Raw genomic sequence first — 21,430 nt, 5'->3', positions numbered from 1 at the left:
CCATAGAAATATACAGAACTGATGCTTTTAGTTTGTTACCTATGACGGACTGCACTCCATCAAGGAAAAATTAATTTTAGATGAATGAAAAGAGTACTTATCTGGCTAACCTTTGGCTCCTCCTATACTGTATAGTCTGGGCTAGATTCTGCTCTCAGTCACAGTCATGTAAATTTGGAGTAACTCCACTGAAGTTATCACAGGAGCGGGATGTAAATGGATTTACACTGCTGTAACTGAGAGCTGAATCTATGTGCCCTGCCTCCCAACTGTCAGCCAATGTGTAGAAATGAAGAGATGTTGAATGGATTGTGTATTCTGGACAATACTTTTACATTCCTCTTCACTGCACAGAATATCAGTTACTTTTTTCTACCAATTCACCCCCATCACTTGCCACCTCTCTCCCCCAACCTCTTCCCCCTTTTATAACACTACAATACAAAATGCATTGATTGACACCCAAGATTTAGCCCTGTCAAAAGTACAAGATATTTCTGTGGTGAGTCAACTATGTTCTTTACTAAGCAATACAACTGCAGTGAACTGAACAAACAAGAAGTAAGCAAAATATCTCACATACAATGATTTACCATAAATATACCACCTCCTCGAGTTAGGTACCTTCTATGCAAACTGACAGGACAGACTTCATGTTAAGAAAATAAATGTGCTCTCTTTATAATTATTTTGATTGCATTGAATTAAAGTGGCAGCATACAACCTTGTTTGTGTGATAATGATAAATTGACACCTAAACTCTCATATAAAACATTCACGTAAACAGAGAGACGGACCCAAACCGAGGCTCTAGATCCCAACTGACTTGAACACAGGAGGAGTTAGGATCCAGATACGAATGTTGTGGTTCTGATCCATCTTTGCTTTCTAATTATATATCTGCTATAAGTCAAGACAATGGGACTAATCCTCTGCAGGTGTAAAATGATGCAACTCCATTGACTTCAATACAGTAGTGTCAGTTTACACTGGCAGAGACACTGGAGACATGCAAGGGAATGAGGGAAGGAAGGAGCCTCTCCCTCAGGCTGAGGAGCTATTTTGTAGCCACTACTCCAACCCTAAAACTAATCTGCACAGCAGTAAATCCTCCAGCCCCCACTAGGTGCTGTCCTACAGGAATCGCCCGCAGATGTGGGGGGTGCACCCCTGATGCTCTCTCCTTGTCCTGCCTTTTATATGGCTGATTCTGCTGCCAGGGGACTTCCAAGTAGAGCAGGCTGAAATTGTGCGATTTTGCTACACGGCTGTGTAGATGCACCAATGAGGAATACAGACATTTCTGGCTGTATACCGAAAGCAGGACAACATTTCAGCACACATCAAATATTGCTGTATGTAATCCCATTTTGACAATACAAAAGCAACTGCACAATGTGTGTATGAGGGTTTACTGCTTTACATCTAGAAAGAATCTGAAACTAGTCGCACTAAGCAGGAGCAGAAAGGTTCATAGCAAAAGGGCAACAGAAGCGTGTTGTAAGCATTGATGCTGCAACTTCTGTCTCAAATGTGGTGCCACTTCACAGTGTCAGATGGTGGGTGAAAGAGACACCTTGGACCTTCACAAGCAAAGATGAATAAAAATCCATTTCAACCCCTGGAAGTGGGAAATACTAGTGCAGGGAGTCACTGTACGGCATCAGTTGCTCTACAGCTCCGGAGCACTAGGTGTCTGATAAAAATTAGATGAATTTGGAGCTCTATATTGTACTACACCAATACCTTTGAAATTTAAAAAAGGGACACAAGGAAATTCCAAAGCACGTGGAGAATAAGAGTTTTTCCCTCCTGTGGCTACAATGAATGAGTGCACATAAGCATCTGCCATACAAAATGATACCCACATAGAAATTCTAACTTACACATCCATGTTTGCAGGAAATGTTCTAAGTTTTCAACCTTGCTACTCCACTGCCAGCTCCAGCCCCCTTCCATGTACCAAACAAGTTTCTACCATATTCTACTGCCAGGTAGGTGACACTGGAGGCTCAGGTAACCTCGGCAACTTATACAAATATCTAACATGAGGGGGAGAGAAAAGTGAATCATACAAAGAACATATCCCTAACTCATTTATTTAACAAAAAAGAGAGAGGTAAGTTGGGCAAGAAGTGTAGATGACCAGAAATTCTGATGAAAAAGGATTAGGTATTTGGCTATTTCTCCTCAAGCACCTTATTCTGCTGCTGTTGAAATCAGTGGCAAAACTCTCACAGATTCCAAGAAAAGCAGGACTGAACGCTAACTTAGCAACAAGAACATAAATTTGAGGGAATTGCTGGGCATGAAAAGTAAGAAGGGAGAACAGAAAGAGGGCAGCAACGAATAAGTTGGTACTAACATGAAAGGCTTAAAAATAGAGAGTGTGGCCTGTGGGAAAGCATGGCCTATTTGGAAGAGAGAGACAAGGATGACCTCGAAGAGAAGGTGTCATGAACTTCATTGGAGTTACTGTGGATTTACTGAGTAACTGAACACAATCTGACCAAAAGTTAAACAGGATAAAGAGACATGACTGGGAGCAGAGGGGATTGAGTTCTTGAAGAGATTTAGCAAAATAAAGATCTGGGAGTTTAGAGGCAAAGAGAGATTACAGCCTGAAGATTGAGAAATGTAGCTTTGGATACTCAGAAGAAGAGAATCTTAAAAGCAGGGGAAGAGAGAATGAAAGAGACTAAGCACATCAAGAGTGCTAATATAATACACTGGACTAGTGGTGACCACCTCTCCCTCCAGTGGTTGGTCCCAGAATTGATACAGCCTGCTACTTTATCACAGTTAAAGGAGCTTCACTTTACTTCAAATGGTGTAGGCAAGTACTTTTGGTGCAGAAGATCCTGTGTTTGATCCACAGTAATGGCCTTTGTGTTTGGACGTACATACAGTCTTGGTAAATTGGTCTGTTAATGGTTAATTACACTAACTTTTTATAAAGGGAATTAAAAAATAATAAACATGCTGCATTAGGAACATAATTCCCCAATTCTAACTAGCATAGATTATAAAAATGCTAATATATTGATATTATATAAGAAAAATGATAAATGAATAATAATAAATTGTTTGACATCACTATGCTGCCTCTAACGAAAAAGCACAGTTCTTGCTGACGTGTTAAGTGTAACAAACCATTACATTGGATGCACACTTCTCCCCCTGGGGAGTGGATACTAGAGCAAACTACAGGTGACAGAGGTTAGCTACGTCGCTTAATGCACCACTGAAAGGTGCTCTGATACCACGAAGATGAGGGTGATGTAAGAACCTCTTAGTTAATGCCAGAGGAATGCTCCAGGCACTCACAGCAAGGAGGATACTACAGCAAGTATTTTTAAAAATACACATGAATATTAGAATAATAATGAAAATTATTAAAAACCAGACACTGTACTGTAAAATCCAGACAAACCAAATTCATCCCTGGTGTAATCCCTGGTGAATCAGGCTCAGAAAATGTTAACTGTCTCATACCTTTAAAAGCGCAGTTGTTTAAAGAGTGTCTGATGTATTCAGTCATGCTGTGAGGTAAAATTACTTTCTATTGTCTATTCATACTTTTGTAACGCTGCTTTTTGTTTATGTTTTATGTGGTGTTGGGAGGAGAATGGACTAGAGGAGAAATTTAAACTACTGTAACTTGAAAGAAGCTGACATTAGTGGGATGCATCTAAGAAAGACTCAGTGTTGGAAAAATGATCCTCATAATGTGAAATATAATGTGAAAACTAAACTCTTTCACAGAGGAATTGTGGAATAGACTAAGTGCAGTATGAAAGACAAAGGAACATCCCAACAGAATGAGAGATGTTAAAAAGAATACTCTACACTTTGTAACAGTCACAAAGTTCTCTCTATGCAAATCCTTTGGATCACACAGATTTCTCATCCAGAGAGAGTTAACATATTTGATGATCACACTAATGTTTCTTCTCAGTGAAAAAGTGGGCTTGTCTACTTACCAATTCACAAGTATGCACATACAGCATGCCAATGAAATCACCTGTAAACCTGCAGTAGCCAGGTGACAGGGGCAGTGCTATATGTAAAATTAGGCTGTCTCCAAAAGTAATTCCACGCTGGGAGAGTAAGAGCAAGCCATCTGACAGCAGATAAGGAAACGCTGATGTCAAAGCACCAAAAAGGAAATGTCATCCTGGAACCACAGTAGGGAGGAGGGAAAGGGACATTAAATGATGTCAAGAGGTCGCAGGGTGTTTTCTTTGTTATCTTAGTAGAGAAGGTGGACATTTGTCAAGAACAAAACTATTCTTCACTCTTCCTCTTCATAAATAACTCAGCTAGGGGAAGAAAACCTTCCCGCAATTAAACTCTTGTGCACGTGCAGTTTCCAAAGCAGTTCACTTCAGTACTCCATAACCAGAGATTTTGTTTCTTCTCTTCCAAAAAGCTTAAATTATAGCCCAGAATGTTTTGCAAATCACTGTGCTACAGCCAACAGGCCAAATTCATCCCTGCTGTAACTCTAGTGCAGTCCCGATAGTCACACCCAGGATGAATTTGGCCCAGCATGTACAGGTACCGCAATATGTAAACTTCCAGTTTTCAGACTTTTTTTTTTTAAAACTTGGTTCTTCTTGTTTGCAGGTTCTGGGCTCCCTCTTGTGGTCATCTACAGATTTCCAGCTATTAACCAAAACCATCTAAAGAGAGTTACAGTATTAAGCTACAATAAGCACCCACTGTGAAAATGCCAGGCCAGTCTCAGATCCACGCAGATGTCTTGAATAAAGCTGTCCTTTGTTCCCATATCTCACTCTCTCATTCCTCAATAGTTCCCTTCAATGCCGTCAAAAACTTAAGTAAAGGAAATTTACACTCCAAGTCCACAATGACACCAATGAAATGGTAAGATTGGGCATAAGGGCAGCTCCTGGCTAGCGATGCTGGCCATTACCAGAGGGGCAGGGAGGGCACAGGACCACAGCAGTGCATTAAGGGTATTCTCTCTGTGTGCCTGGGAGCCCTGTGAGGCACAATGCCTCCCAGAGCTCCCACTGGGCTAGTGCAACTCTGCACCCCTCAAAAGGCAGACCAGTGCCTTAGTCACATGAGTATGCCTGAAATGAACAACCGGCCCAGAATTATACCTGCCTGAACAGGAAGCTTGAAAAGTCTCAGAGTTTCCCAAAGGTTGAGTCACACACACAAATTCCTTCCTCAGGCTTTTTTCTTCCTTTAGAGAAAAACAAAACATACTGAAATCACTTATTATTAGTAGTTTAATCAGTGATGTAATACACGCTCAACTTTAAGTAAATCTGGAGAATAGTGAGGCTCAGCAACTGCCTATGCAGGACTCCGTCTCTGTAGTCCTTCTCCATTCTAGTCAGGGTTGCTTCTTCGCCTTTGCCCATAGCACCGGCAGCTGGGGTCACACTAAAAATCATGACATGTCTGAGATAGTTTTGCCATTGTCAGAAATTCCTCAGCAGTCTGGGGGGAAGGCAGGTATTCTCAGAAGCCTGACATTCCCCTTCCCTGGCCACTGGGTCATCACTTCCATTCCACCGAAGTCTTTATGACCGGTTTGGCATTTGAAAGGTTTTCTGCCAAAGACCCAGATACTTCAAAGTCTTCGACACGTTTAACTCTACACATAGCAAGTGGCCCATTGAGAACACAGGAAGTAAAGTTAAGCACGCACGTAAGTTTTTATAGGATCACGGCCTAAGTTTGCAGGACTCTGAATATATTTCTGATTCAGCCCAATGGAGCTCAAATGCATATTGCTTCTATTATGAAAAAGTAAATCACACAGCCTTTCCTAGTGCCTCTAACTGATTTTTATTTTTCATATTGAATTAGGAAACTCTCTTTGGCAGGGCCTTTCTTTAATTGTTTATACATGATTTCCACTTACAAGATTTCACATCAGCATTTACTGAAATGGGATGGCATGGCGTCCTATTGGTACTAATGCTCCAATCAGGAGGTCAGCAACCCACAGCTTGAAAGCTCTATCTGACCCTTTGCACAAATCCTTGTGGTTCAACAGCTAGGTAGCTAAACTAGCCTTGACCTTTGGCCATAATACATGCAGGTCAGCAGCTCAGCCACTGGGTAACACTGTATAGGTGAAAAAAAAGTAAGGGTACGTCTATACTACCCGCCGGATTGGCAGGCAGCGATCGATCCAGCGGGGATCGATGTATCATGTCTAGTCTAGACACGATAAATCAACCCCCGAGCCCTCTCCCATCGACTCCTGTACTCCACCGCCACGAGAGGCGCAAGCAGAGTCAATGAGGGAGGGGCAGCAGTCGATTCACCGCAGTGAAGACACCACGGTAAGTCAATCTAAGTACGTCGACTTCAGCTATGTTATTCACGTAGCTGAAGTTGCATAACTTAGATTGATCTCCCCCTCTTTCCCCCCCCCTCCAGTGTAGACCAGGGCTAAGCCTAATAGCCTGGTTAGAGATTTTTCTTAGCCTAGTTTCTAGACTAGACGCGATAAATCAATCCCCGCTGGATTGATCGCTTCCCGCCGATCCGGCGGGTAGTGTTGACATACCCTTAGAGAGAGAAGAGAACCTGGTGGGAGATGTTGCAGTGATAGTCTTATAGATGATTTCAACTGTATTTGCTTTTATATATGCTGGCCCATTAATTTATTGTGAGGCAAGTTCTGTCCCTGTGGTCACAGAGGATCCCATTTTTTAAGTTGGCAAGACATAGATGTTTGCTGGATGCCTTATACTATGCATTAAACTGTCAACAAAACAGGATCTCCCCCATGATAAGAAGATAGGGAAAACAGCAGACACCCCTCAACAATGCAACAATCGGGCATGTGGAAATAAGTTCAACTCATGAAGTATTTCATTGAGATAGCTTATATTTTTGAACTCGGACCAATATAATTTCATTCCATTCCAATGGAGAAATTGATGCAAAGTTAATGTTTTCAAGACGGAAACTTATGAGGAAGGGTGACACTCTTGGGTTTGATAAGTGTCTGTCACCTGAGCAAGATTTTGCTCTAGACTTTTGACTACTGAGGGAATGCCTAGAACCAGGCTGAGTTCCTTTTCCCAAATGCTACCGCAGCCTGGTTTTGTGCTTGGTCTTGTGAGGTGAAATGATTTGAGACACATCTGGAACCCTGAAGATTGTTGCTGGCTCCTGAGGATAAAAAGATGTAGTGCAGGACAAGACCATGGTCAAGAATCAAGTGACAGAAGATCAGAATGTGAAGCAAATACAAGGCCCAAATTTTAAACAATTAACAGGATGTCCAAATTCTATAGTTGGACATTCAAACTGACAATTAGGCACTTAAAACAGATATTTATGTTTCTTGGGGGATCTGAGCAACCAAATATAGGATTCAGATGACCCATGGGGTTGAAAATTGGGCTCCCCTTATGAAGAAATAGATCAGCTATCTAACCTAATAAAAATGTAAGACTGAAACTAGTTCCCCTAATCTCCATGCAGCAGCACGTGTCTGCACCCAAGGTTGTGGGTTATATATACACCAGAGATGGGCATACACCAAATCCCAGGATCAGGTGTTGCATTCCTTATAATGTGCAGAATTGATCCTGGATCTACAGATCTCCACCTTCCAAGGAAGTTGGGTTCTGGACCTCAACATTGCAGCTTAGGTCCAGCTCTAGTAGATACCCACATTTGTGACATGAACGTCTCCTCCTTCCCCAACTTGATTAAGAGCAGAGAAAGTACAGATTAATCCATACTGTTCCATTGTACCAGTAAGATTAATGTGTACATTGCATTAGACCAATCACATTCACATAAAGGAATATTGTTGTTGTCCTTGAAACTGGCATCTGCACTTGCTTTGCCCAATCAGTGTCTGAGTCAGAAACCCCAGGTAAAAAAAATGTTAACAGTGTTCTAAAAAAGTGTTGACAAAGCATTATGACAAGATAAGTGATGTGGCCTGGAAAGGGTCCAACCCTGAAAAACAAACTTTGTTGAACTGTGCCATGCAGTCACAAAAGCTCTTGCCTCTGTTGTGCATGAGTAAGCTAAGGGCCTGACTCTGTGTATGGCGTAGGTGAAGGTAACAATAAATGCGTTTGCACTTCCTGGTAAGTAATTAGGTTTGAGGTCTGAGCCGATGGATAACAGCAAGGTGAAGAACCTGGAAATACTAGTCTCAGACTCCACTCAGAGACTGAAGTCTAAACAGTATGCTAGCGTTCCTGAAAGTCAACCTCTGTGAATCCTCTGTAAGGTAAATACTGTACATAACTTTTCTTTTTGTGCAGCATATAACAATTCACTCATATAAACCACTTAAGGGTCAGAAGAGAAGCTACATCTTCATATTCCATGTCTGACAAAGCTAGAGCACAATATCAGAGGTGATGAATAGAGAGTTTTGTCTGTAGTATCAGGAGTAGATACTGTGAGTGCCAAACGGCTGCAGTTTGTAAAGCCTTTGCAGACAATGCTCCCAGACTTCTGCTGAATAGGGCTCTGGGTTGGTGACCACTTGAAAATTCAAACAGAACATTTTAAATTTGAAAATGTTGCATAGTCTTAGCATCTTTTTCTTGCTAGTTTCCCTAACATCTTAACTCTTCTTTTGATCTATGTGGCACTCAATATTTCCAGGTTTTGTAAGACTGAATATTTCTAAAATTCTGCAGTTCTGACGGATTACACAGTTCTAAAACAGCATACACTAAGACACCACAGCAAAACAAAGCCATGCCAATCCTGGAAGGTACTGAGCGCCTCCACCACCCAACTTTAGTAGGACAGGAGGCACTAACCACCACTTATCAGTACATATATCATATTATATCTTTTGCAGCTGTTGAAAAACAATATTGGTGCTTTCAGAGCAGTTTCATCACAGATTAAAAAACCTAAAACAACATCAGCAAACAAAAATAACCATATGCCTACTTGACCTAGGATACATAAACCTGTTGTTCAGTACAGAGATGGGATTTCAGCATTACTTTTTAGTAAGTTGCTTTTCATATGGAAATTTCTTTTCATAGTAAAGATCTGTATTTAATGGCATCAACATAAAAAACACCCCTATTTTTAGTTCCGTGATCATGGACATATAGATTTTTATAGTGTCTGCAAGCCTACATTAATGTTAATTTCACCATTCTCCTTTGTATTTTGTTAATGTCACAATCTGCTGTAAAACCTTGCCAAGTTTCTTAACTGTCATGTTAATTCCAAAACCTATTCTGCACACTTTGACATTTCAGGACAGAACATGGCAGTGAAAAAAGATTAAAAACAGCTTATAAGTATTATAAAATCTAGAACTTTACAGATGGTGGAATTATATCTGCTGAATAGAAATGAAGCAACTTGGAACACAATATTAGAATAGCCTATTGATTTCTAAGGTAAATATTTTTCAGAGGTACCATAAAATATCTAAATAGCGGGGAAACACTTCAAAAATGTAAGAAAGTTATTTTATTTTAAACATCATACTGGATGTGTATATTGTATCTGTGCTAGTATTACGTTTCAAAGGTTTTCTATACCATATAAATAAAGGGCATAATAAGATCTTGATTTTATTCACGGTCAGTTCAAAGTTCACACAAATTATTTCACACAGGGGATTTGTCTGAGGGTTTTTGTGTTAAAGAACTGCATTAATGTACTTTAGATATTAAATGACAATGCCACATGGTAAGAAATTTGCACGAATGAACAGGAAATTAGACACTGTTTTTTTAAACTGATTGCTAAAGAATGTACACTGTTTAAATGCATACTATCCATTTCAAAGGGAAGCATTTGCTGATTCCAGGAAGTTTAAAATCGGCTAATCAGAAAGTAATACAAAGTTAGAGTTGAATATGCCCTTTTTTTTTTTAAAGGAAACTGTTTCTTTAAAAAAAAAATCCTTTCCCCTTTTCTTTAAGGAGTGCTTATTATTTCCATCATCCTTGTTGAGTTGTTGATGAATAGCTCACATCGTTTGCCAAACTCCACCCTCTGTCTTTTTTCTAAACCCTTTACTCATTATTTGCTCAGTCTTTTTCCCACAGCCTAGACAGCCTGTCAAGGCAGCTTAAATAAAACACTGTATTAACATTAGGAAATGGCATTCAGTTCCCAATTGATCTCCTAATACTTTATGTTGAAATGATAATTGGTACAGTCTTCATTGAAAAAAAAGAGAGAAAAACTACTTTTCAGTCACCACAAGGTATTATCTTAGCTGATGTATTCAGAACCAAACAGATACATTTTTAAAATCTCCCCCATCTGCTGGAGACTACAGTCCACAATTCTTTTCAGCTGACATAATCCACATTGATTCGTTCAGCAGATAAAATTCAGGCCACTTCTGCCCTTTATAGGAGCAACATAATACCAGTCTTTATTCAGTAACAATGTAACATAATGGGATTGGAATGTGCAAAATGACTGTTCTTAAATTACTGTGACACACAAGGGTCCAACACAAGCTGTGGTTTAATGTAAAAAATCATTAGGCACAGATTACTAAAGTGGTCCTGCATTAACAAGGTCATACCAAGACTATTTATGATATTTTTCAGGGGGGGAGCCCTGTTTGCTAATATCTTGATTATGAATGTGTTTTTAAGAGGAAAAAATCTGCCGTTTTTACATGAAGAAAATACTGTTTATTCAATAATGAATGCAACAGTTAAACATCCCATAAAGACCTTTTCCAAAGAACCAAATTAATCTATTAGACACTGAAGCACACTCACAACAAAATCTAAATACCAAAAAGATTAAGAGTTGCCAGAAATGAATATTTGGGTACACTCTACACCAAACACATTTAAAGGACCTTCAAAGATTACACTTCTCCTCTTCTGATCTAACTACAGACCACTAGAAGAAATCTAGCAAGTTGTTGCAACACAGTTCAGGGGTTTTGCCTCTATGTATATCATCTCTATTTAACAATCTTACCCTCATATACTTACAAATCAACGTATCAACAAGAGAAAGCGCCAGTGAAGGAAAGCAGTCAATTTCATCTCTACTAGACCCGTCTTTACGCAGTAAGTGTTCTCTGACCATTTTGGAGCACAAAAATGTAAGAATCTCTTTGTACAATTGTTTCCTTCTATGATGAAAAGAGTGGTCTATTAGAAAATCTAAGGTTTAGGACATTTAACTTTTGATTAAAAAGTATTTCAGAACTATTATTACTTGCTTTAATAAAAGAACAAACAACCCTTTCTTGCCCCTACCAAAAATTATCTACCCATGTAGTCACTGGGCTTTGATGTTAAGGCAGATAATCTAACTACCTCACATTAGAGTTAATGGGTAGACTTTCTGGCACAGTGTTAGTTGCTTTTTGATGCACTGTTAGTGGAGTTTTGCCCTAAAGCCATTGTAGCTCAGGCCCAGGGAGATCACCCCAATGTAAGGCTGATCCTGCAGTAGCATAAAACCAACCAATGACCTTTTGTGACACTAGGGTGACCAGATGTCCCCATTTTATAGGGTCAGTCCCGATATTTGGTGCTTTGTCTTATATAAGTGCCTATTACTCCTCCCCCCCCCCCGTACCGATTTTTCACCCTTGCTATCTGGTCACTCTACGTGACACACACTACTGCCAGCATAGCAGGGAAAAGGGAATGTGGTCAGAATGCCTTAGTGCCAATTAAATCCTCAGCTGTGGTTTTGGTCCTTTGAGCCTGTTTGCAGCTAGCATGAATTAGAGCAGCTTTTAGGCTTCTCTAACTCCATGCATGGAGAACAGCCCTGCACACAGCAGCAAAATGACTGGGAAAAAGCAAAAGCTTTAAGCCATCTTTGGACATGTACACTTCTGACCTACACACTGTGCACATCAAGTGCACCCCAGGATATGGCCCAATTGATTGCTGCATGTGTATAAAGTGGGTGGGCCAAATACTGCTCATTCTACTCTCACACGGCGACTGTGGGAGTAATGAGAGCAGCATTTGGCTATATTTTACGACTCTTGCATCCAAAAACTACTAGAACTGGGTGAATTTTTAAATAGATTTGCTTCATCTATACTCACACTTTTTGTGCTCACTTCCCATGAACATTTGAGCAATAGGGTTTTCCTGGCATGATTGATTGTAAAAAGTAAACTTCAAACATACAGGCGTATTCGTGGAAACTGAATCTTTAGATTCAGACATGTGAGTATTCTCTCCCAAATTGGTTTCACACACATCCAATGAATTAACAGAATTAACATCATGAAACTTAACTGACTAATCACAATTAACCAACACTGGAACTGGGTGGAGAAAGAAAATTTCATTTTGTGGAGGATTTTGAAATTTCAAAATTTGGTTTTGTTTCAATTAGGAACAAAATAAAAAAAAATTGAAATTATCTAGGGGAATGAAGACAGGTACTCTGGAGCCATCATCCTGGGAGCCAGAGGTTCCAGGATTTCAGATCCTCTGCAGCCCCCTTTGCAAGCTGATGTGAGCTGCCAAGGAGTCGGGTGGGTGAACTGGCAGGAAACTAGGCAGGTTTCCGTCTGACTCCTGCGTGGGTTCCCTTAGAATTTCCTTGATATCTAAATGCCTTTGCAAAATATTTAGATTTTGACAAACCGGCAAAGTCCTACAAAAATGTTTTGTAGGGAGTTTTCTGAGTAGTTCTAACCAACACATCTTGAATAGCGAATACCTGTAAAAAGTTGTTCACAGTCAACCCAAAGCATTAAATAAGCCACACACAAAAATTAGCTGGATACTTATGAATAATTTTGAATAATGTGTTACATAAGCAGCTCACTTTTGTCAGATAGTTACTAGGAAATATTTTAAAAGATAGTGTAAATCAACTTCACGATTCTAACCATCTTTGAAACTCACTACACTAAAACATTTGCATATTCTAGTGAACCTGAGATGTCAATCTGACTGCACAGATCCAATAACTGAAACATGTGGCCTTAAAACTTGCAATCAATATAAACCTTTTAGAGCCCAAGCTTCACAAAACTGTATCAAATATATATTTGATGAGAAGAGGGTTAATTGAATAATTGATTACTGAGTTGCAATTAAGTGCCTTTCAGATATCTTTGGGAAATAATGAGATATAATAGTGATAGATATTTATTAGTTTATCAGCTATCCCTGATTTATAGGTATAATTTATTTTTTAATTTCCAAAGTCAATTTTTACATTTATATATTTTAATAATATAGTCCCCAGTGAAAATCAATATAGAGTGTATTTTCACCATAGGGCTATCAACAGCTACGCGAGAAATCTATACTTACCAATTCAGCCAGTTCCACTGCAATCTTCAATATTATAAATACCTTGTGTAAGATATATTTTGCTAAAACTTTCAAGCTTTGCCTCCTAATGGCACTCATATAGCATAAAATATTTGTTGTAAAAAAGGTTAACCAACTCTAATTGTGCTTACAAATCCTGAAATAGGTATTTTTAATTCCAAAATTTCACAAGATCTTTAGGAAAAATCGAATTTGCATTGTACATATGTTTCACCTTATGATTAATTTTTATCCAAATGGAAAATACGTTCATGGGAGTCACATTTGTATCAATTGCCAAGAGGAACATTAGGACACTTTTAAGTGGACTAAACACTTAATCTATAAGAATCTGATCCTCAAAGCTGTTTTCCACTAACTCCTCAAGACTACCATTATTGTTATTTTTTATATACATTGCAGTAATGCCCAGAGCTCCCTGGAAAGCGCAGGGCCCTGTTGTGGAAATATACAAAAGGCCCTGCCCCAAACAACTTACAATCTAAAACAGAATAAGATTTGGTAAAATTGTCTAATTGCTCAACAGTTAGTAAGGAGCCACTGAGATGAAATATAACCCTCTTTTACAGAAGTTTTGAAGTTAACGGCACTCAACGCTTTGTGGCCTTAGTCCCGCGACACTATAATCACTCCCTGCTGCCGCTGACTGTCATTTGAATTACTGCTTAATAATCACCATCAACAAAAACTAACTTTAAGGGTCTGATCCTGCATTCATTCCAAATGACATCCGCTGACATCAGTGGCAACTCTGAAACACTCCATGGAAGGAAGGCAGGTTCTAATTAATTTAGGAAAATATTTCAGCTATTTTTGATTGGTACTTCCAAGATGTGATGAGAATGATGAATAAAATAACTTCACATTTTCACTGAACAATCTGAATCTTTCTTTTGTGACTGCCACCTTATAATTAAGCGTTATGAATTAGTGGGGAGAGTTAGAGTGTACTGTGAGGCATGAAGCAGAAGGCTGAAAGGAAAAAATCAAAATACTCCCTTTTCTTTAAGTTAAATATCTACTAACAATAGCCCTGGATATATTAAATGCCCATTTATATGATTCCTTATTGAGCAAATTCCCTCAATTACAACAATGTAAATCCAGAATAACTCCACTGACTTTCCTCATTTAAATTATTCTGCCTAGGAGCAGTAGACGTCTGTGTGGGATTGGGGGGGTGTTTGGGGCCAGGTATTCACTGAAACCACACCCTGGCTCTCAGGCCGTACCCATAACAACACTTATTGGTTGAAATACATCACTGACTTTTTGGCCTTTTAATCCTCTGACCTATTGAAGTCTGAGCAGGCGCTTTAAGGTCAGTGAAGCTACTGTGAATTTACTCCAATGTAGCAGAGCAACATTTAGCCCGTAGAGAATGCTATTGTTTAATATTGGCTATCAAAACAGAGCACTCAAATTCCATGGACACCTGGAATAACCTCCCTTATGCACTGCATTTTATATTGTGTCAAGGGTGATGTACACTTTATGTTGGGTCTCACAGCAAAATGACAGGCACTGCTGTCCATTGACAAAGCCACATGACAGTTAGGTGTCACATACAGAGAGTGCAGATGTATTATCACTCTACCACTTAGACAGGAATGACATCCTTTGAATCTCAAGAGACAGTGTTTCAGACGAGCTAACGTAAGTGTGCCAGTTGTACACTCAACAATATTGACAGTCAACAATTCTGTGTACATCAATGGTGAAAGAACACTAAGACTTAAAGACAACTGATTTCAGTTTTTATAACTGAAATAATGATAACATAAAAGAGATGACTGTGGATAATATTCTTTAAAAAAGGAATCCAACCTAATACTGATGTTTAAAAGATTGTTTAAATTATTTTTTTGTTTCAGATTTGAATCATACATTCTATATAATGGATAGGTTTATTCAAAAAGATGCTCTGATACGATTTCTTACAAAGTAATGTATCACAGAAAATATGATCATTTTGTTTTAAATAGTCTTGATTCTAAAGAAAAAGCAGTAGCTTTCTCTCGAGTAAATCTAAGGACAATAATATAAAGTAACCCCAAGGTGAATCATAACACTGACATTACTCCTCATGCTAGTGCTAATGCAGCTTGTGTTTGGTTTTTTTAGGGCAGGAGGTTGTGCTTTTACTTTCTTTTACATCCAAATGAAAATATAGTTTTCATGTGCCAGGCAAGGCAAAGTCCCTTAAAATACTAATATTATAATAACAATCTAAAATACGTGAGGCCAAACTCTCTCTACAACATATGCCTAGGGGCATGACAGGAAAGCTGCGTGATTCAGACATATACAGCTGCTATGCATAGGTTAGCAGTCATTGGACTTACAGACACATTATTCAGCAGCCATTTCACAGCTAAAACCTATAAAGAAATGCAGGAGTCTTTTGCTGAATCACTCCAAGCTCAGGTACAAAACCTTGCTATAACATGCAGGGAAAGGACTGCCAAGTCATACTTGCTGGAGTGGGAAATGGGGTAGGAAAGTAATTAGCTTCCACTGTCATGTAAAAAAAAGAGTTTCTGTGAGCAAGAAGGAACTAGGAGGTTCGGATGGAAGAAGTCCTGAAGGGAAATCCTAGGAAACTGGACTGGAAGTTTGGAGAGAAATAGCTCTGACGACAGCGACAAAGTGTTTGTATATCAGCTTTGGCTGCATGAAGCCTTATTCTTTTTGTCTATGGCTATGGAAGTTTGGTGCTTTATCCTTTATTGTGTTTTAGAATATCTTAATACCCAATCTGTATAGGTTCCATTTGTAAAAGCCAAGACTCCAAAGTTGCCTGTTTCATTACAATACATATTTTATCCTTGTACAAGTTAACGTGACTTTAAAGCCTGCCTAGAGATGTGGAAAGCAAATTTCAGAACTTCAGAGAAAATCATGCTTTGCACAGTTTTGTAAAAAGTGAAATGATTTGCGGTTTGGTTTTGAATTTTTCATAGTTTTCCAGAAAAAGTAAAAGTTGGTCTTCATTGCCAAAACTGAGACATTTCATTACAAAAGGGGTAAATTTTCATTTGGGACACAAGTCAACAATTGTGATTTGTTCTTAGGCACAATATGCCATTTGTAATGATAAAAAAAAAGTTCTCTAGTGAAAATGAAATGTTATTGGCGAAAAATCTCAGTTTCTCTTTACATTTGAAAATTTCAAATTTTGCATGTGGGAATTTCTAAACTGAAAATTGATTAATGTTTAAAGCTGTACAAAGCTACACTAACTGTCTTAAGTGAGAATGAGTACATTGTTTTAATACAACCATCCTTTGGACCTCATGAATATATTATCTCATTGTGTCATTAGTCACACCATATTTTTCTACCAGCAAAAGGACAAGCAGAATCATACTTTAATGCATCAGCATTTCATAAGGCAAAATAAAATCATTTTAATTTAAAACTTAAAAGAGAATGGAATGTTCTACACATGTAACACACAGCAAAGGGACTGTGTGGAATAAACAAGTTATTTTCTCACTTTAGGAATGACCATACCTAACTGATTCATGGCTCTGCTGTGCTTCACCACTTATCACTTTGCCTGACTCATGAAAATAACATTTATGAATTCTCTTCCTTCCTCTCAATGCCTGAAATTTACCTCTCACTGCACAAAGCCTGAGTAAAAGGAGCGAAGCAGGAGATTGGAGGATGGAATTAAACCTTTCAGTCCCCTGGAAGGTTGTGGGGCTGCAGTGAGGGCCTTCAATGCTGCTATTCCAACCTATAGGCTGGAAAAGCCGCTGAAATTCCTATGTGTTTTGGCAATTGGATGAAATCTATTGAACCCTCCACAGGTCTACAGCCATATTGTACATGCCTCTCCATGCCAGCTTATTCAGACCAAGTACAGAGGCTCATTTTGTCATAGGTAAGGGATAATAAGGTAAATTTCTCTCAAAGGGGCACCCTTGGGGCATGGGTCCTCTATACTGGGGTGAATTTCACCAATTATGAACACAGTTGGTGATCCTGCAGCCTTTATTTAGATAAAATGGTCACTAGAGTAACAGGACTTTTGTCTGGGTAAACCACACAAGATTAAGCATATATATAGTCTGAAATGCCTTCCAAGTTTCAAAAAGGGGCCACATTTCTGACTGGGACATCTCTGCATTGCCATAATACAAATACAAAATAATTGTATTTTCCAGCTTTAATTCTCATTCTAACTATTCCAAGCTTTTTGAATAGCCAATGTAAAGAAGGTCTGCAGTGTGAGTACTTCATTCATATGGCAGAATTAAAGGATGACTTCAAACAACTCCACTATGCACTGTCACATGCGGCATGCTCCAAATGGCCACTGACATGAGTATAACCTACATGCATGAAACACACAGCCATGGATTGGGGACGTTTGGTCTCAGGTGGCAGGGTAAAGGAGCAACCTCTTTCTGTGGCACATTCCCCTCTGTACAGCTTGACAATTACACAGGAGGAACTGCTGGTGCAACAAGCAGTAACTGACCATTGTATCTTCATCTCCCATTTTACAAACTTAAAGGGGAAACTCAACAGCAGCATTAGTCCTAAGATGGGGCCTCCTGAGCACTGTGAGGAGACTTGGATCTCCGGGGATGAAGGCTAGTTTTCCTGGGGAGCCATGAGCTCCACCAGATTTATAGACCTCACCCTTTTCCCCTCTCTGTGATCTCCTAAACCCTCTTCCTCAAGGGCAGGAGACAGAGGAAACACCACAAGGTAAATCTTCTCCTCTGTGTTGAGAACTTTTCTTCATTCATGGTTTTTCCTTTGGAGGGAGGTATTTTTCCCTAAATAATCAGTGAACTGTTACTGCATGAGATTTTAACTGGTTTTCCCATTCCATATCCATTAACACTTTAATATCTAATAAAAATCAGAAAGTCCCCTAGTAAGGTGCCTTGATACTACGGTGATGAGCACAGAATAAATGGCTAGATAGATGGATCCTAAATATTTCCTTTTATCAACTTTAAATAGTACAAAAATTCAGTAGACATAGTGACAAAAACATCTACAATTATAGAAAGCTTTTGGGGTATTTTACTCCTATTCAGACACAACATTTACTAGTGTCGGTCTAATCATAAATATAATTATTCTTGAGTGCTCTATTACAAAAACCAATAAACTAGGCCTCAATAGAGATTCTGAAATTACTTAACTTTTCTTTAGGAAAATATTAAAACAGCATTATCACATCAATGAGAGGAAAAGACAGGAAGATAATAAAGTTATGTTAAACCTCCCTGTATTTACTCATGTGTGAAACAGTTATGTCTGGTCACATAATTGCAATGGTTCTGAGAAATATTTCATATTTTATAATGAACATTAAAAGAGTTTGTGGATCATTACTTTATATGAGTTCCAAAGTTATTACATAAAATCCAACAGGAATGGTTATAAATTATTTGATCCTCTAGTCTGGCCTTGGTAAACATAACATGAAGGCTGAAACATCTCAGCAGACAAGATTCATGATAATAGGTAAAGTGTTTCTACAGTTAAAGAAGAAAACACCAGAGTACTTGTAAACAAGACTCTTAAAATTTTTTGTTTGCTGTTTCAAAGAAATTCTTTTCAGCAATGAGCTTTAGCCATTAAAAAAAAAATAGCTTTGTCTAGAACAAAAGGAAAACTTGCTCACAGGCATGTTCTTTCGCCTACCAATTTGGCATGGCCCTAAAGTCACTGTCAAATTCTTGAACTTACAGCACAGTATGTGTTTAAAATACTGTACTTAGCCAGGAAATAATATCACAAGCAATTATTTGATTTTCAAAAGGATCCTGAAGAGCATCTCATTGAAATACGAAAAATACAGTATACTAACAAAAATTACATACTTGACACAATTATGTGGAATTTTTGTCTTCAAAATAGAGTTGGCAGGCAGCATTTTAATTAATAAATGATCATTTGTGTCAGAGATAAATGTAATACCAGATGAATTGTGTCCCACTTACTCCTATTTGCTCATATTTGTATCAGGCTATTATATTTTGTGTCAAAAATATGGAGTGTTTTTTTGGTTGGTTTTCATTCTATAAAAGCTTTCAAAGAATATTAACATGGCAAACTCATTAAGATACACAGAACAAAACATTCAATAACATCGGAAAAGTAAGTTTAGATATTCTTGTCAATCAAAAAAAACCTTCCTACATTTAGGAAGGTTCAGATCAAACATTCAAATCCTGCAAACCCTCAAATGAGTATTCCCTAGTCACTTGAGTGGTCCAATTGCTCATGTATGAAAATCCCTTCATTGCAGGAATTACTGGGTGAAATTCTATGGCCCATGTTATGCAGAAGGTCAAACTAGATGATCTTAACGGTCTCTTCTGACCTTAAAAATCTATTAATGGGTTTTCAAGTTTGAGCTTTATGGGCCTGATCCATAGGCCATTGAAATTAATGGAAAGACTCGTATTGACGTCAGTGGTCTTTGGATCATGGCCTATGGAGTATCTGATGTAAGTCTTATTAGCTAATTGTTTTTTCAACTTTATTCCACAAACTCCTAAAGTTTGATTAAAGCAATAAGCCACAATTCTGTGGTTGCTAAGGCACTTAGCTTAGACATATTCTTTCATCACTTGGGTATGAAGATGTCCACTGTAACTTCACTCCCTGTTGAGTGTTCCTAGCCAAAAGACATTCTGTTTTACATTGTCGGCTACCTTACAAATATCTCTTTGGGAAAATGTAATTCCAGAAGTTGAAGACACAAAATTTGCACATTTTAAATGTCTTACTTTAAATGTTATTCTATTCTTTACATTTTTGGCATCAGAGCCACCCAGAGTAGTGATGAAATATTTTTAAGATGCAGTCTATTTTCTTCCTCATTTTCTTCATTCACCTGGGTTCTTTCAGTACACTTGAGCATTTCTTCTTCATTAGTTGTCCACCAATTGTTTGCATAAGTGTTTAATTTGTTAAATAACTACTTTCTCCTCAACTCATTTCTCTTTAGCTTTTTGGGAATTTTTAATGAAGATACAAAATTACTTTAGTAAAACTCTCAGATTAAAGTGAGAATGTTTAAAGTATTTCCCAAGTAAAAGAAAATGTTCATATCTAAAAAGAATTCTTTTCTGTATGTAAAAATGCATAGCCAACAGTATAGACACTGAAAGACCTCACAAAAGTACCAATTTGCAATGTAAGGAAAAGTGTGAAACTGGATAAAGCAAGAAAACTACCCAGTGTTCCTATAATGTACCAAATCTATTGAATTAAAGTATTCTGTTAATTTCTTTGTAATTTCAGAAGTATGCATTTATGTCATTACACTTTTTCTTAGTTCATGGAGCTAAACTATCTGGTTTAGTTTAGATATAGATATAGATATAGATACAGATAATATAAACAACACGAGAAAGTTTTTAGAGATTTTTTTAAGAAACTTGGTTTTTAAAGATAATATATTCATCATTGTTTTTCTTGTACTGAAAACATTTTTAAAATATTTTGCTATGTCCTCTAGGTGGTGCTAATACTGCACAGCTTTGACTTTTCAGCACAATGAAAACATTAATTTGCTATGAGATAATTTTTGACGTAAATGTAAAATGGTGCCCATTCGAACTCAGTAATGAAGCATGGTGCATTTCTACAGCTCCTAATTTGACTAGTTAAATGACTCCATTACGTGTCTAACAGACAGAAGCAAATAATTTCTGGTCAGTTGACGCTCACTTATCCGTATCATTTTACCCTGAAAATAAAGTCTCTAATCTACAGTTTCTTTGTCTTAATTTTTTTAAAATATTATTAAAGCAAACATACTTAAATAAGAGAGATTAAACCAACACAAACTAACAATTAAGACTACAATACTGAAATCAAATTTATGTAATATGGGAGGATGAATAAAATTTTTTTAAATTGAAATAGTAAATTAAATGAATGCTTGTCCTGGTTATTTCAGCTGTGTTGTCTGACAACATTTCTATTTTTTTAAATAAACTCTTTTTCAAAATCATTGATTTTGAAAGTCCAGTTAAATACTGTTAGCTACTCTATTAAACTTTATCACAAAACTTTGAGAATGTTTAGAAAGACCCTTTATGGTGTATAGCAATAAAATAAAAATGCTGCCTTAATAAATATCAGGTGAT

The 21,430-nt window shown here is 37.9% G+C and overlaps 1 protein-coding gene across 3 annotated transcripts in view; it reads right to left on the bottom strand.

Moving 5' to 3' along the window:
* ZNF536 (zinc finger protein 536) overlaps nt 1-21,430 on the bottom strand; it is a 228,206-nt gene that overhangs the window by 47,649 nt on the left and 159,127 nt on the right. Inside the window, exon 5 of one of the 3 annotated variants that reach the window (XM_026652896.1) lies at nt 5,162-5,218. The exons of the other annotated variants lie outside the window; for them this stretch is intronic. The gene's annotated coding sequence lies outside the window, so the exon portion shown is untranslated. Of the gene's footprint in view, nt 1-5,161; nt 5,219-21,430 lie in introns of those variants that run through there. 3 annotated transcript variants of the gene reach the window in all.

The sequence above is a fragment of the Terrapene carolina genome, unplaced genomic scaffold (assembly GCF_002925995.2).
Source record: "Terrapene carolina triunguis isolate 2854851 unplaced genomic scaffold, T_m_triunguis-2.0 Scaffold130, whole genome shotgun sequence".
Lineage (NCBI taxonomy): Eukaryota > Metazoa > Chordata > Testudines > Emydidae > Terrapene > Terrapene triunguis.
Note: the sequence above shows the minus strand (reverse complement) of the source record. Positions and strands in the feature narration are given on the sequence as shown.